The sequence below is a fragment of the Chlorocebus sabaeus genome, chromosome 8 (genome assembly GCF_047675955.1).
Source record: "Chlorocebus sabaeus isolate Y175 chromosome 8, mChlSab1.0.hap1, whole genome shotgun sequence".
Taxonomy (NCBI): domain Eukaryota; kingdom Metazoa; phylum Chordata; class Mammalia; order Primates; family Cercopithecidae; genus Chlorocebus; species Chlorocebus sabaeus.
Window position 1 is genome coordinate 103,301,005 of NC_132911.1, and position 13,320 is coordinate 103,314,324.

Consider the following 13,320-nt stretch of genomic DNA (forward strand, 5'->3'; position numbering starts at 1 on the left):
TCTAATTACTTATATAACTACCTCTGGGTCCAGAGGACAGAGATTATCACCATCATGTTCATTGATTTATCCCTAGAACATAGCACTGCCATGTATAAAATGTATTATTGTAGTCCTTCACTGACAAGTGATTGAATGTGCCCCTGAGAAGGGGTGTAAATTTGGGTGAAGAAACACACACAGCCAGCCAAGGTAAATTTCAGGAGAGGAATGTAATTATGTAATCATCAGCAGGCAACTTGCATGGCAGCTGGGAAGTGCATATTTTCATCATAAAGGAGGATCTTCTTGGCACACCACAGCATCAACTACACTAATCATAAACTCCAAATATCACACGATAGTAGCCAGCTTCAAGCCTTTCTATTCCTTATCTTTACACAGTTTTCAGATTTAGGAGGTGCGAGCTTATAAAAGTCACAGGTTATTGTGTCTTAAAAATCACAAATTCTGTCATAACAAAGAACATGAGCCTTATTTTCCTAGGAAATTTTATGGCCACCTAGCCTTAGTTGTATCTCTCCTATTTGTTCTTTAATTTATTTAACTTATGGTTTGTGTATGTGTTTTAATAATTTCTAGAGATAAATTCACATAACATAAAATTAAGCATTTAAGGTGAACATTTAGTGGCATTTAATACATTTACAATATTGAGCAACTACCACCTCTGTGTAGTTCCAAAACATTTTCTTCACCCCAAAGTAAAACCCCTTGCCTGGTAGGCACTTTGTCTCTATCCTCCTCCCTCCTTCCATCCCCTAGCAACCACCAATTTGACTCTAAATTCACCAATCTGGATTTATTCTGTCTGTATGAATTTATGTATTCTGGATATTTTATATAAATAGAATCATATAATATGTGACCTTTTATATCTGGCCTCTTTCACTTAGCATACTGTTTTGTATATTCATCCAAATTGTAGCATATATCAGTACTTCATTCTCTTTACAGCCAAATAATATTCCACTGTGTGTATATAAGTGATCACTGATTTATAATGGGTCAACTTAAGATTTTTCAACTTTATGATGATGCAAAAATAATAGTTCAATCAGTAGAAACTGTACTTTGCGTACCTGTACAGCGATTCTGGTTTTCACTTTCAGTATGGTATTCAATAATTACATGAGCTATTCAGTGTTTTAGTATAAGCTAGGCTTTGCGTTAGATGATTTAGCCCAACTGAGGCCAATGTAAGTGTTCTGAGCACATTTAAGATAGGCTAGGCTAAGCTATGATGTTTGATTGGTTAAGTGTATTAAATACATTCTCAACTTAGGATACATTCAACTTACAATGAGTTTATCAGGATATAACCCCAGTATGAGTTGAGGATCATCTGTACACTACATTTATCCATTTATCCATTGATGGACATTTGAGCTGTTTCTGCTTTTTGGCTACTGTGGACAATGTTGCTATGGATATTGCTGTACAAGTACCTGTTTTCACATATTTGGGTATACACCTAGTAGTAGAATTACAGGGTCATATGGCAATTTTATGTTCCACTTTTTGAGAAACTGCCAAATTCTTTCAAACATAAAATGGCTGTACCATTTTATATTCCCATCAGCAATGTTTGAGGGTTCGTTTCTCCACATTCTTACTAATACTTACTTTTCTTTGTTTTTTTATTTGTTTGGTAAGCTAACACATTCTACTGGGTGTGAGGTGGTACATCCTTGTGGTTTTCACTTACATCTCTGTAATGATTAATGACCTTAAGTAGCTTTTTGTGTGCTTATTGTCTGTGTATTTCTTTGGAGAAAAGCTTGTCTTTTCCACCCCCACCCCATGCTTTTTTGAGACAGAGACTTGTTCTGTCACCCAGGTTAGAGTGCAGTGGCATGATAGCCCATCGTAACCTCTGCCTCTTGGATTCAATCGATTCTCCTGCCTCAGCCTCCCAAGTACCTGGGATGACATGCATCTGCCACTGTGCCCTGCTAATTATTGTATTTTTAGTAGAGGTGGGTTTCATCAGGTTGGCTAGGCTGGCCTCCAACTTCTAACCTCAAGTGATCCAGCAACCTTGGCCTCCCAACATGCTGGGATTACCAGTGTGAGCCACCGCACCCGGCCTTTTGGCTATTTTTTAATCGAGTTCCTTGACTTCTTGTTGACGAGTTGTAAGAGTTCTTCATTTATTCTAGATGCTGTACCCTTATTGGATATATGATTTAGAAAATTTTTTTTATAATGGAAATTTTTTGTTGATGGTATTATGTCCAGAATTGGTGAGTTCCTGGTCTCGCTGACTTCAAGAATGAAGTCACGGACCCTCATGGTGAGTGTTACAGTTCTTAAAGATGGTGTGTCTGGAGTTTGTTCCTTCTTCCCAGTGGGTTCATGGTTTTGCTGGCTTCAGGAGTAAAGCTGCAGAACTTCGCTGTCTTACAGCTCTTAAAAGCAGCGTGTCTGGAGTTTTTCATTCTTCCCAGTGGCTTCGTGGTCTCATTGGCTTCAGGAACTAAGCTGCAGACCTTTGCAGTGTTACAGCTCATAAAGACAGCGTGGACCCAGTGAGCAGGAGCAAGATTTATTGCAAAGAGCGAAAGAACAAAGCTTCCACAGTGTGGAAGTGGACGCGAGCACGTGGCTGCTGGCTGGCTCCAGTAGCCCGCTTTTATTCCCTTTTCTGGCCCCACCCACATCCCGCTGATTGGGCCATTTTACAGAGAGCTGATTGGTCCACTTTACAGAGAGCTGATTGGTCCGTTTTGACAGGGTGCTGATTGGTGCATTTACAATCCTCTAGCTGGACAGAAAAGTTCTCCAAGTCCCCCTTAGGTTAGCTAGATAGAGAGTAGGATTGGTGTATTTGCAAACCCTGAGCTAGACACAGCATGCTGATTGGTGTGTTTACAATCCCTTAGCTTGACATTAAAGCTTCTCCAAGTCCCCACTAGGTTAGCTAGATACTAAGTAATCAGAGTACTGATTGGTATACTTGCAAACCCTGGGTTAGAGTGCTGATTGGTGTGTCTACAATCCCTCAGCCAGACATAAAAGCTCTCCAAGTCCCCACCAGACTCAAGAGCCCAGCCAGCTTCACCCAGTGGATCCCGCCCCCAGCGGGGGCAGAGCTACCCGCCAGTACAGCGCCATGCACCCGCATTCCTCAGCCCCTGGGCAGTGGATGGGACAGAGCACCACGGAGCAGGGGGTGGCGCTCCTCACTGCCCTGGGCCAGCAGCACCGGCCATTGGCTGCAAGTGCGGGGCTGCCAGGCCGGTGCCTGCCGGAACTCGTGCTGGCCTGGACGCGGGCCACTGCGCGGCCCCGGTTCCGGACCACGCCTCTCCCTCCACACCTCCCTGCAAGCAGAGGGAGCCGGCTCTGGCCTCAGCCAGCCCAGAGAGGGGCTCCTATAGTGCAGTGGTGGGCTGAAGGGCTCCTCAAGCGCTGCCAGAGTGGACGCCAAGGCTGAGGAGGCATCGAGAGCGAGGGCTGTTAGCACATTGTCACCTCTCAGTATGAGGTAAAGGTCCAACTTCATTTTTTAACATATGGGTTTCCGGTTGTTCTGTCATCATTTACTGAAGATACTAGTCTTTCCCCATTGAATGATCCTGTCACCCTCATCAAAAATTTACAAAGACTTTTGATGGCTGTGTGTGGTCAAAAATTAACAGACTTTTGATGGCTCATGCTTGTAATCCCAACACTTTGAGAGGCCAAAGCGGGAGGATTGCTTGAAGCCAGGAGTTTAAGACCAGCCTAGGCAACATAGTGAGACCTTGTCTCAACAACAACAAAATTTTTTTAGTTAGCAGGGCATGGTGGCATGCACCTATGGCCCTAGCTTATCTTGAGGCTGAAGCAGGAGGATCACTTAAGCCCAGGAGTTCAAGGCTGCATTGAGCTATGATCATGTCACTTCACCTCCATCCTCATCAACAGAACAAAACCCTGTCTCAGATAAATAAATGAATAATAAAAAATAAAGACTTTTGAATGTCTAGTGTATGCCATTGAAGGTCTTTTACACTGGAGAAACAAATGAAATAATTTCTAATATTATTCTAATATATGTCCTGTAAGAAGTTCAGCATCCAATCAAAGAAACAGACTTACTATTTAACTATTATAGTGTGGAGAATGCTATAATAGACAAATATAGAATACTTAGGCTTACAGAAGAAACAAATCCAAATCAAGATAAATATATGCCACATACATAGGAGATCTTAGGCAGAGGCACATAAGCTAAAAGATAAATTAATGCAAAGTTGACACAGGTACAAAATAGTCATTCATTTCTCTTTTTAAAAGAAAAAAAAAGAGAAATGAATGATTGACTCTATGGGTGGGGTTTCAGAGAAGGTTTCACAGAGTGCATGGCTTCTGAACCTGTTTCCACAGAGTTTGGGTGCCTGCAGAGTAGAGGGAGCATTCTGAACAGGGAAACAGCAGATCCAGAGGCCAGAAGTATGAAAGTATGGCATGTTTTACTTGGCACGTAATGTCATGCTCGGCACGTAACAGATACCAAATAAAGGCTAAATTAATTAATGACAGAGTGATGATTAAGTAGAGCCAACTAATCAAGAGACTGAATGTGAATGTTTATGAGAGATATTCATTCAATTAAAATTTTAGATCTGTTGTAGCATAGTTCTGATGCTTAATCTTGACAGACATATAAATAGGACCTTAATATAATTCTGTTTCTGAATAGGTATTGTAGATGAAATTCCAAAGATACATTGAGGAATAATGTGTTTACTTCCCTCATCAATATTAAACGGCAACCTTTAATGATGATTTTCATTCATTCCTCTGGGTACATTACTCAAATTTTGTCTTTAATTGTGATGTGCTTCTATGTGTATGTTGCAGGGAGTGGGGAGTAGGGAAGTTAAGTATAGAGAATCATCAGATTTTAAAACTTGAAGATCTTCTATTCCTAAAACTTTGATTTTTTTTCATCCAAAGGAATATATCACAGTTTAATTAAGGCAGCAGAACCAATAGAGTATTATAGAATAAGAGATTCATTTTAGGTATAAAATCTTACCCAGTTGTGGAAAAAGCTGACAAGTAAGGGTCTGGAAGAGGGAGTTGAAGGATCAAAGTCACAACCAACCCTCCTGAAGCACTTGACCTGGTTAAAAACTTGGGAGCTTTCAAGGGAACCTCGGAAACATCCAGCAGCACATCCAACTGGTGGACTGAAACCACCAGAAGGCTGGTAGACATTAATGGGAGGCTGTGGCCTCTGCATCTGGGGTAAGGCCGGGAGGCTGGAGTTGCTATTGTTCAGCAGGGCCAAGGGTCAGGAAGAAGAAGTGGTCACAGAGCCAGGAAAAGTGAGAACAAGCTAGAATCTGCCAGCACCTTTCCACTGGTCTTTCACTGCATTTAAAACATGAAGACTTGCAGAGAATATTGGCTACTATTTCCCTCCATCTTCCAAATCTTGTTAAGGTTCCTCTTTTGCAAAACTCTAAACTCTGAATTATTCTTGAGAAGTGGTTATAAAACAAAAACTAGTACAGTGAACTAAATTTGAAGTGGTTCTTTGGCTTGTCCAGTGTCACAAAAAATAGAGCTATGTGTAGAACCTTGGTTTCCTTCCTCTTACTAGTCAACTACTTTTCTTCTGCTCAAGACTCAGACCTTGTAGGCTTGTGCTAAAGTCCGTTGTTAGCTAATCACTCTCTTTTTTTTTCTCGTAGCAACCATTTTTGCTACATCTGGGTTTATTTTATAATCTGAGGAAATGTACTGATGTCCACCATGTGTAGTTTGCACATTCAAGTGACTTGCTGCTTTATATGGCCACCAGTGCTTTAGGGGGAGGTGGAAAGTTTATCTTATAATTACCTGAAAGTACCACTAAGTCTTAATTCTCCAAGTTAATATTGATATACTTTTCTCATGTGTAATATTTAAAGATATTCTAATAGACTTTGCAAAAGTACACTTAAAAGTAAATAATTTTGTTTTTATCATAATACTTTTATCTGTTCCTATCTCTGACTTGATTTTGTTAGGTAATTTATCTTTTAAACTTCATTGTCAGAGAAATAGTTACAGCATATTTGTTTGTTAAAATATTTTTATATACACATAACAAATTACAAGTAATACTCTGTGGGCTTTTTTTACACATATAGAATTTTAAAATTGTTGTTACTATGTTTGCTTAGCAAGCTGACTTGGAATCTGACATGACATATTCCTAAAATTCATCGGTCTTATACTTCTCAGGACTGGTAACATTGAATATGGGGAACTATGGCTATGTGTAGGCATTAAAATCCCTAAACCATATATTTCTAGTTTTATTTCTGAGAGATTATGACTATTCTCTGTGTCCTTAGATCTCTTTTATTTTTATTTTTTAGACTATTTCCCAAATGTTCGCATTGCACAGGACCCCCAGCATAGTTTGATTAGTGATTAATAAAAATGAGATTTTTTCCAGAATTGCACCTGAAATTATAGATAGGAATATGGAAAGAAAAAAGTTTTCTTTGTTTTAAATTTTCAACCTGAAAAACATCACTTTTATCTAATTTGTGAGGACGTCATGTTAAGACCTAAGCAAAATCACAGAAGTTAGTCTAATTTTCATACTTTGTAGGTTAATGCCTAGATTGACCTAAACCTACTTGAATGATGTGATTTTATAATTTCCTTAAACCTTACCATGCCTTTACATGAAAAATGTGAATTTTTCTTCTTGCTTAAAAAGTTCCTGGAAAGTGGGTGTGAAGGCTAAACGATTCATGATACAACAGCGGGGAGCAGTTGGTTTTTCATTCTTAGCAGCCAGCAGATATCTTCTTCCTTATATGTTGGCTGAGAGTGTCCTATGGCAGTATAAAAAGATGGTGTAGATATAAGAGGACAGAGATCCTGTCTTGCTTGGTCTTACTCTTTTTTATATCTTAGTGCAGTTACTGACTGATACAGTAGGCACTAAAAAATAAGAAAATGTTTAAATTGTATGTAATCATCATGGTAGCATATATTTTCAATTACTTTACAGTCATCTTACAGCTAAGATGGATGGATAGATAATGCCTTGATTCATTGAAACCCAACTGACCAAAGCCCATAAGTAGCCAGTTTCCCTTCTATGGTGTTTTCTTTTTTCTGTTTGTTTGTTTGTTTTGAGATGGAGTCTCTGTCACCCAGGTTGGAGTGCAGTGGTACAGTCTCGGCTTACTGCAACCTCTGCCTCCTGGGTTCAAGCAATTCTCCTTCCTCTCAGCCTCCTGAGTAGCTGGAATTATAGGCCTGTACCCCCATGCCCAGCTGATTTTTGTATTTTTAGTAGAGATAGGGTTTCACCATGTTGACCAGGCTAGTCTTGAACTCCTGACCTCAGGTGATCCATTGGCCTTGGCCTCCCAAAGTGCCGAGAGGCCACTGTGTCCAGCCATGGTGTTTTCTTTTTAAGAGAAGGGGCCAAACAGGATTATATCAAGAATGTATTTTAAAAGCATGTGTACAACATTTACCTTTTATACATTATCCTGTATAATTCTGTGAGCACTGTAACTGGTACAACAGTACATACTATTAAAGTTTACTGGTTTATTTATGAATGACAGGGCCTCACTGTGTCACTTATAGTTCACTATGTCGTTATCATAGTTCACTGTAACCTCCAACTTCTGGGCTCTAACTGTGCTCCCACCTCATCCTCCCAAAGCACTGGATTATAGGCATGAGCTGCTGTGACCAGCCATATTATTGAAGCTTTAAAAATGAAATTTTGAAAATCTCCTGACTTTCTCTTCCTTAGTGGATTCGTATGTAAATCCTCAACACACAATTTCTAATGTTCTTTTCTCTGAGAAACTTTCAGCAATACCTCTGGTGTCTATGAAGTTGAGTTTTTTTGTTTTTGTTTTTGTTTTGATGCTTTTCCTTTGAAAAGGTCTAACAAGTAAAATTAGATGACCAGGAGTTTCAGGTTATAGATATAAACAACTGGAATCAAAGCTGTTATCTATTGGACATCTCAGTAAGATTGAATTAAGTTAATATTTTAATTTAGTATGCTCATAAAACTGTCTTCTAAATATTGTAATAAATAGACATAGCACTTGTGATCTCCATTACAAATATATTAACCTTTGTTTTGTTCTTTTGTTTTGGCAGGAAAGTTTATGTTGCTGTTTTTTTTTTTTTCAAGAATGAGAATATTTTATTTTAATATTATTTAATTTTGCCAAACTAAATTTATACTGATATTTTCTTTAAATGTATCTTAGGAACCATCCTCATTTCAAGCTGTACTTCTTGTAGCATTGTGCACAAGATGCTTTATATGTCTTTATAGATTAATTCTTTCTGTATATTCAGCACCTTGAGATAAAAGATTAGGTCCCTATTGAGTATTTCCACACTTCCTTGTACTTTCCTTATTACTCTACTTATCATACCTTATGATTACTTTGTTTAGTTATCTTTCCTGCTAAACTGAATTCTGAACATTCAGAAACAGCATTATGTACCCATTTTGCCATTGTTGTCTCAGCACCTAGCATCCCTGGCACCATAGGGAGCCCTCAATCCATGTTTCTCAATTTCAGAGTGATAAATGCTATGAAAATAATATAACTGGGTAACATAATAAGAGTAATTGGGAAATTTCCTTAGATTGGAGCTCAGGGAAGACCCTTTCTAATACCTGAACGAGAAAAATGAGCTATCCGTTCAAACACCCCTAGAGTGTTTCTGCTGAGAGTGTTTCAGGAAGAGCAAAGACACTGGAGTAGGAACAAGTTGAGCACGTTTAAGGGATCTTGCCTGGCTGGAAGGAAAGAAGTAATAGCAGATGAGTTTTAGGGAGAGAAGGGCTAAATAATGAATGGTTTTGTAAGTCAGAGGGAGTTTGAATTTTATTTTAATTGCATTTGAAAGCCATTGGATAGTGCTCCTGTTGAAAAAAAAGCATCTAAATGGATATATACCAATAACTATTTCTTTTTTTCCTTTTTTTTATTTGTTTTTATTTTGAGATGGAGTCTTGCTCTGTCACCCAGGCTGGAGTGCAGTGGTGCAATCTTGGCTTACTGCAGCCTCTGCCTCCCGGGTTCAAGCGATTCTCTTGCCTCAGCCTCCGAAGTAGCTGGGACTACAGGCCCGCGCCACCACGCCTGGCTAATTTTTGTATTTTTTGTAGAGATGGGGTTTTTCCATGTTGGCCAGACTGATCTTGAACTCCAGACCTCGGGTGATCCGCCCACCTCGGCCTCCCAAAGTGCTAGTATTACAGGTGTGAGTCACCGTGCCTTGCCAACTATTTCATTTTTTAAGTTCCTATAGGATTTAAATAGAAGAATATCAAGGAATAGGTTTATGTAACACATAGTTTTCCAGGTAGCAGATTATTTCTCATAAATGTTTGTGAATATTACTGTTTTCATATTTAGGAATAACTACTGTGAGAGATGGTCTCAGGTGATTACCACAAGTTTTAAGTATCTTCTGCTCTAGTGTCTTCCATCTAAAGTTCAGCCATAATGCCATACTAAGAAAATCTTTATGCTGCGTAAGAATTGCTGTGTGCACCAGCCTGGGCAGCATGGCGAAACCCTGTCCCTACAAAAAATACAAAAATTAGCCGGATGTGGAGTCACACACTTGTAGCCCTAGCTACTTAGGAGGCTGAGGTACTGGGATGACTTGAGCCCAGGAGGCAGAGGTTGCAGTGAGCCAAGATCATGCCACTCCACTCTACCCTGGGCGACAGAAGGAGACCCTTTCTCACACACAGGAGGAAGAAAAAAAAAAAAAAAGAATTGCTCTGTGCACACAGACCATCTAGCATTTCTTATTCTGATTTTTTTGGTGGAATATCTTGGGAACCTTGGTACCACTTTTCCTACTTCTGGTCTTTGATAATATGCAGTTTTTGAAGTGTGGTTCTTAAACTCCTTTCATATTTCCCACAAAGGCAGACCAAAATGTATGACAGATGGGCAGAAGAACCTTAGTGTAAATATTCTGAGTCCAAGAAAGATGACCACAGCTTTTCTGACACATGTGTTTTCTTGAGTGCATGTGGCATACACCTGTGCCTTCTTGCTTAGTAACAATTTCAGAGAACTATACTTTTTTTTTTGTTTACAGTCTATACCTCCCAAAGCGTACTAGAAGAACTTTTGCCAACTCACATGATTATTTTTCTGTTATTTGCTTAGAACCTTACAATAGTCAATGTTTTGTTATTTTCAACCAGGGTTTAATAAATTTCTATGGACATAATCCTCTATATTACATGATAGGTACAGATAATTATACCATTTCTTTGTTTATATGGACAATATAGACATATATTAAACCATTGTTATATTGGAGTACATCAGCGAAATATTGATTCCACAGCTCCTCTAACCCTGTGTGCCTTGGAATGGTGTAATCTGTTTTCTCCAGCTGAATTTAGTATCTTTTCGTCATCATGGGTGATCAGCAGTTTCATCAAGATATGTATACTTGTGGATTTCCTTGTATTTGTCTGAACCAGGACACATTGTGCTTCCTGAGTCGATGAATTCTTATGTTTCATAATTTCTGGGAAAATCATCAGCCATGTTTTCTTTAGTATATTCTCTTTTCCTTTCTTTCTGTTCTCTCATTTTGGAATTCTAGTTATATATGTTGGACTCATCTCTCCATGTCTCTTCATTTTCCTTTTAAACTTTTCATTTAAAAATTTAGTAAATTCTGGAATTTTCTCAAATCTATTTCTAGTTTACTAATTATTTCTTAAACTATATCTAAATGCTATTTATCCCACCTGTTATGTCTTTAACTTTAGTAACTGTGTTTTTTATTTTTGGAAATTCTCTTTGGTTGTTTTTTCAAACCTGATTTGCACTTTTTAATAGTGCCTTGCTTTTTTTCTCATGTTTTTTAATTCTATATGTCTTTAGTAATTTTAAGCAAAATTTTTATTGTAATTTATTATCAAATTTTTATTATCAAAAGTTCTTGATAATGCGTTTGAAAATAGGATCTAATTTTCCTCTTGCTAATAAAGTTTTTTTTTTTGTATATAAAATGGTTTGTATTAGGAGCTTATCTTCAATGATCTTTTTCCCTTGAGTATCCTTTTTGTCATTGAGGACATGTTTTCTAGGGAGGTTTTCCATCTGTTTCTGACAGATGCCCCAGGGTTATCAAAGTTCTGATGCTACTGCTATATAAATAACAGAATGGGTATTTGAGGACCACCCAGGTAATATAAGTTAGAGCCACTTAATACAGATGGGATATTTCCCATTATTTTTAATTTTCCAGAGCGATATTTGTTTTTTCAACAAGTTCTCTTGCCAAGACAGGCAAACTTTCTTATTCTTTCCGGTTTCTGATGGTGTGATGTTTTTCTGGACCTTCAGGGGCCCCAGATCTAGGCAGGCAGCTCATTTAAAAATCCTTGTCTTATCTCAAATAGCTGTTAAAACTCTATTCCCTTGATTCATTAAGAGTGCTGACCTTCTCAATTTAATGACCCTAAGGTCATTAACAACCTTAGTTAATACTTTGTGTTTTAGTTCCTTCTTTTGAATTTTGAAACTTAAACTGTTATATAGTAAAATATTGCCAGAATTTAATTCTTCATTGTAGTTATTTAGTATTTCTGTTTTGTTTTTCTTTTGAATTTATTCCTGAAAATATTTGAATCTGTAAAGGTTTTTAATAATTTTTTTAAATATTTACCATTACCTCAAATATTTACCAGAGATATCATAAAAGTTATAGTTTTATAAGACTATTGACATTTATATTTTGTTATTACTTCTAAGGTCACAGGGCTTTCATATTTTGTGTCACTGATTTAATTTATCACATTATGGAGAAAAATGTATAATACGGACAAGTACCTTTTTTTTCATTGCCCTTGGTCATTAATGTTTGCTCTTATTTGGTTCCCTGCCAACTTTTCCATTTTAAGTTATTTTTAATACATCATATATTTTAGCACTCCCCTATGAGAGCACATCAGATGTTACATGTTTCTCACATTGGTCATTTTATGGAATTTGAGCTATTAGGCTATAATTATGGTGTCTCTCAGGATCTCAATCCTTCCTCTATAGTCACAGATTTTAATACTTCCTCCTGTTACTCTCTACTTGCCAGATCTCTTAATTCTTTAAAATTGACTTTCTTGAAATCCAATACTTATGTGTCATAGAACCAGATGATCCAATTTGCTTTTTTGGCAGACACCATATAGAACTCTGCTCATTGCAAGTTTAACAAAAGACCAGAGTGCTCTCTGGACTACTCTGAAAAAAAGAAAAAATGGTGTAGAAAGACTTGAATTTTAACCAGGCTTTTTCATGAGATAATTTATGCCAATTCTCTGATTTCAACTTTATCATTTTATGATATAAGGGACTAATAAGGGCATATTTAAAAGGAATATTAAGTTAATAGCTTGAAGCAAAATTTGAGGTATAGCTTGCTAAAAAAACATAAATGTATATTAGTTGATAGAATAAAAAGTAAGCATATACATAGTGGACTTGAAGATCTGTACCAGCCCACTTTTGCTTTCTCAGTAATGTTTTCCAATTTCATCTTTTACCATGTACTTCCTTTGAAATTATTAATAATTTTAAATGTCAGGTAAAAATATTCTGCTAAATAACTGATCAAAGCTGGGAATACATAAAGAAGAACTAAAATAGAGGCCAAAAGCTGTTTTGGTGTCAACTTGCCCTCCAGGTCCCATTTTGGAACCTTTGTTCTCATTGTGTAGCCTTAGCCCAGTACTTGAACTTCATTTCCTTACAGATAATAATGGGACTATTAACAGTCCCTACTTCACAGACAGCATTGTTTTCAGGAAGCATTTAATATCTCACACAAAAACCTTAAGAACTGGGCATGGTGACTCAACACTTGTAAACCCAGCACTTTGAGGGTCCTAGGCAGGAGAATTGTTTGAGCCTAGGAGTTCAAGACCAGCCTAGGCAACATGAGGAGATTCTGTCTCTACAAAAAACAAAAATAAATTAGCCAGGCATGGTGGTACATTGCTGTGGTCCCAGCTACTCAGGAGGCCAAGGTGGGAGGATCACTTGAGCCCAGGAGATTGAGGCTAAAGTGAGCCATGATCGCACCACTGCACTCCAGCCTAGGTGACAGAGCAAGACCTTGTCTTAAAAAAAAATGAATTAATATTGTTCTTAGACCTTAAAAAGAAAAGAATTAAAAGATTAAAAGGATATGCTCATGACCCTAATGAGGTCAGAAAGGCAGCAGTTATCAAATAGAAGGTCAGATATTAAAAATAGGAAATTAAAAGTTATTCTAAACAATAGTAAGATTGTT

At 37.7% G+C, this 13,320-nt stretch overlaps 1 protein-coding gene across 8 annotated transcripts in view; it reads left to right on the forward strand.

Annotated features, from left to right (window-relative positions):
- The window catches only part of VPS13B (vacuolar protein sorting 13 homolog B), an 870,718-nt gene that overhangs the window by 541,089 nt on the left and 316,309 nt on the right, over positions 1-13,320 (forward strand). The gene's annotated exons all lie outside the window — the stretch shown is intronic.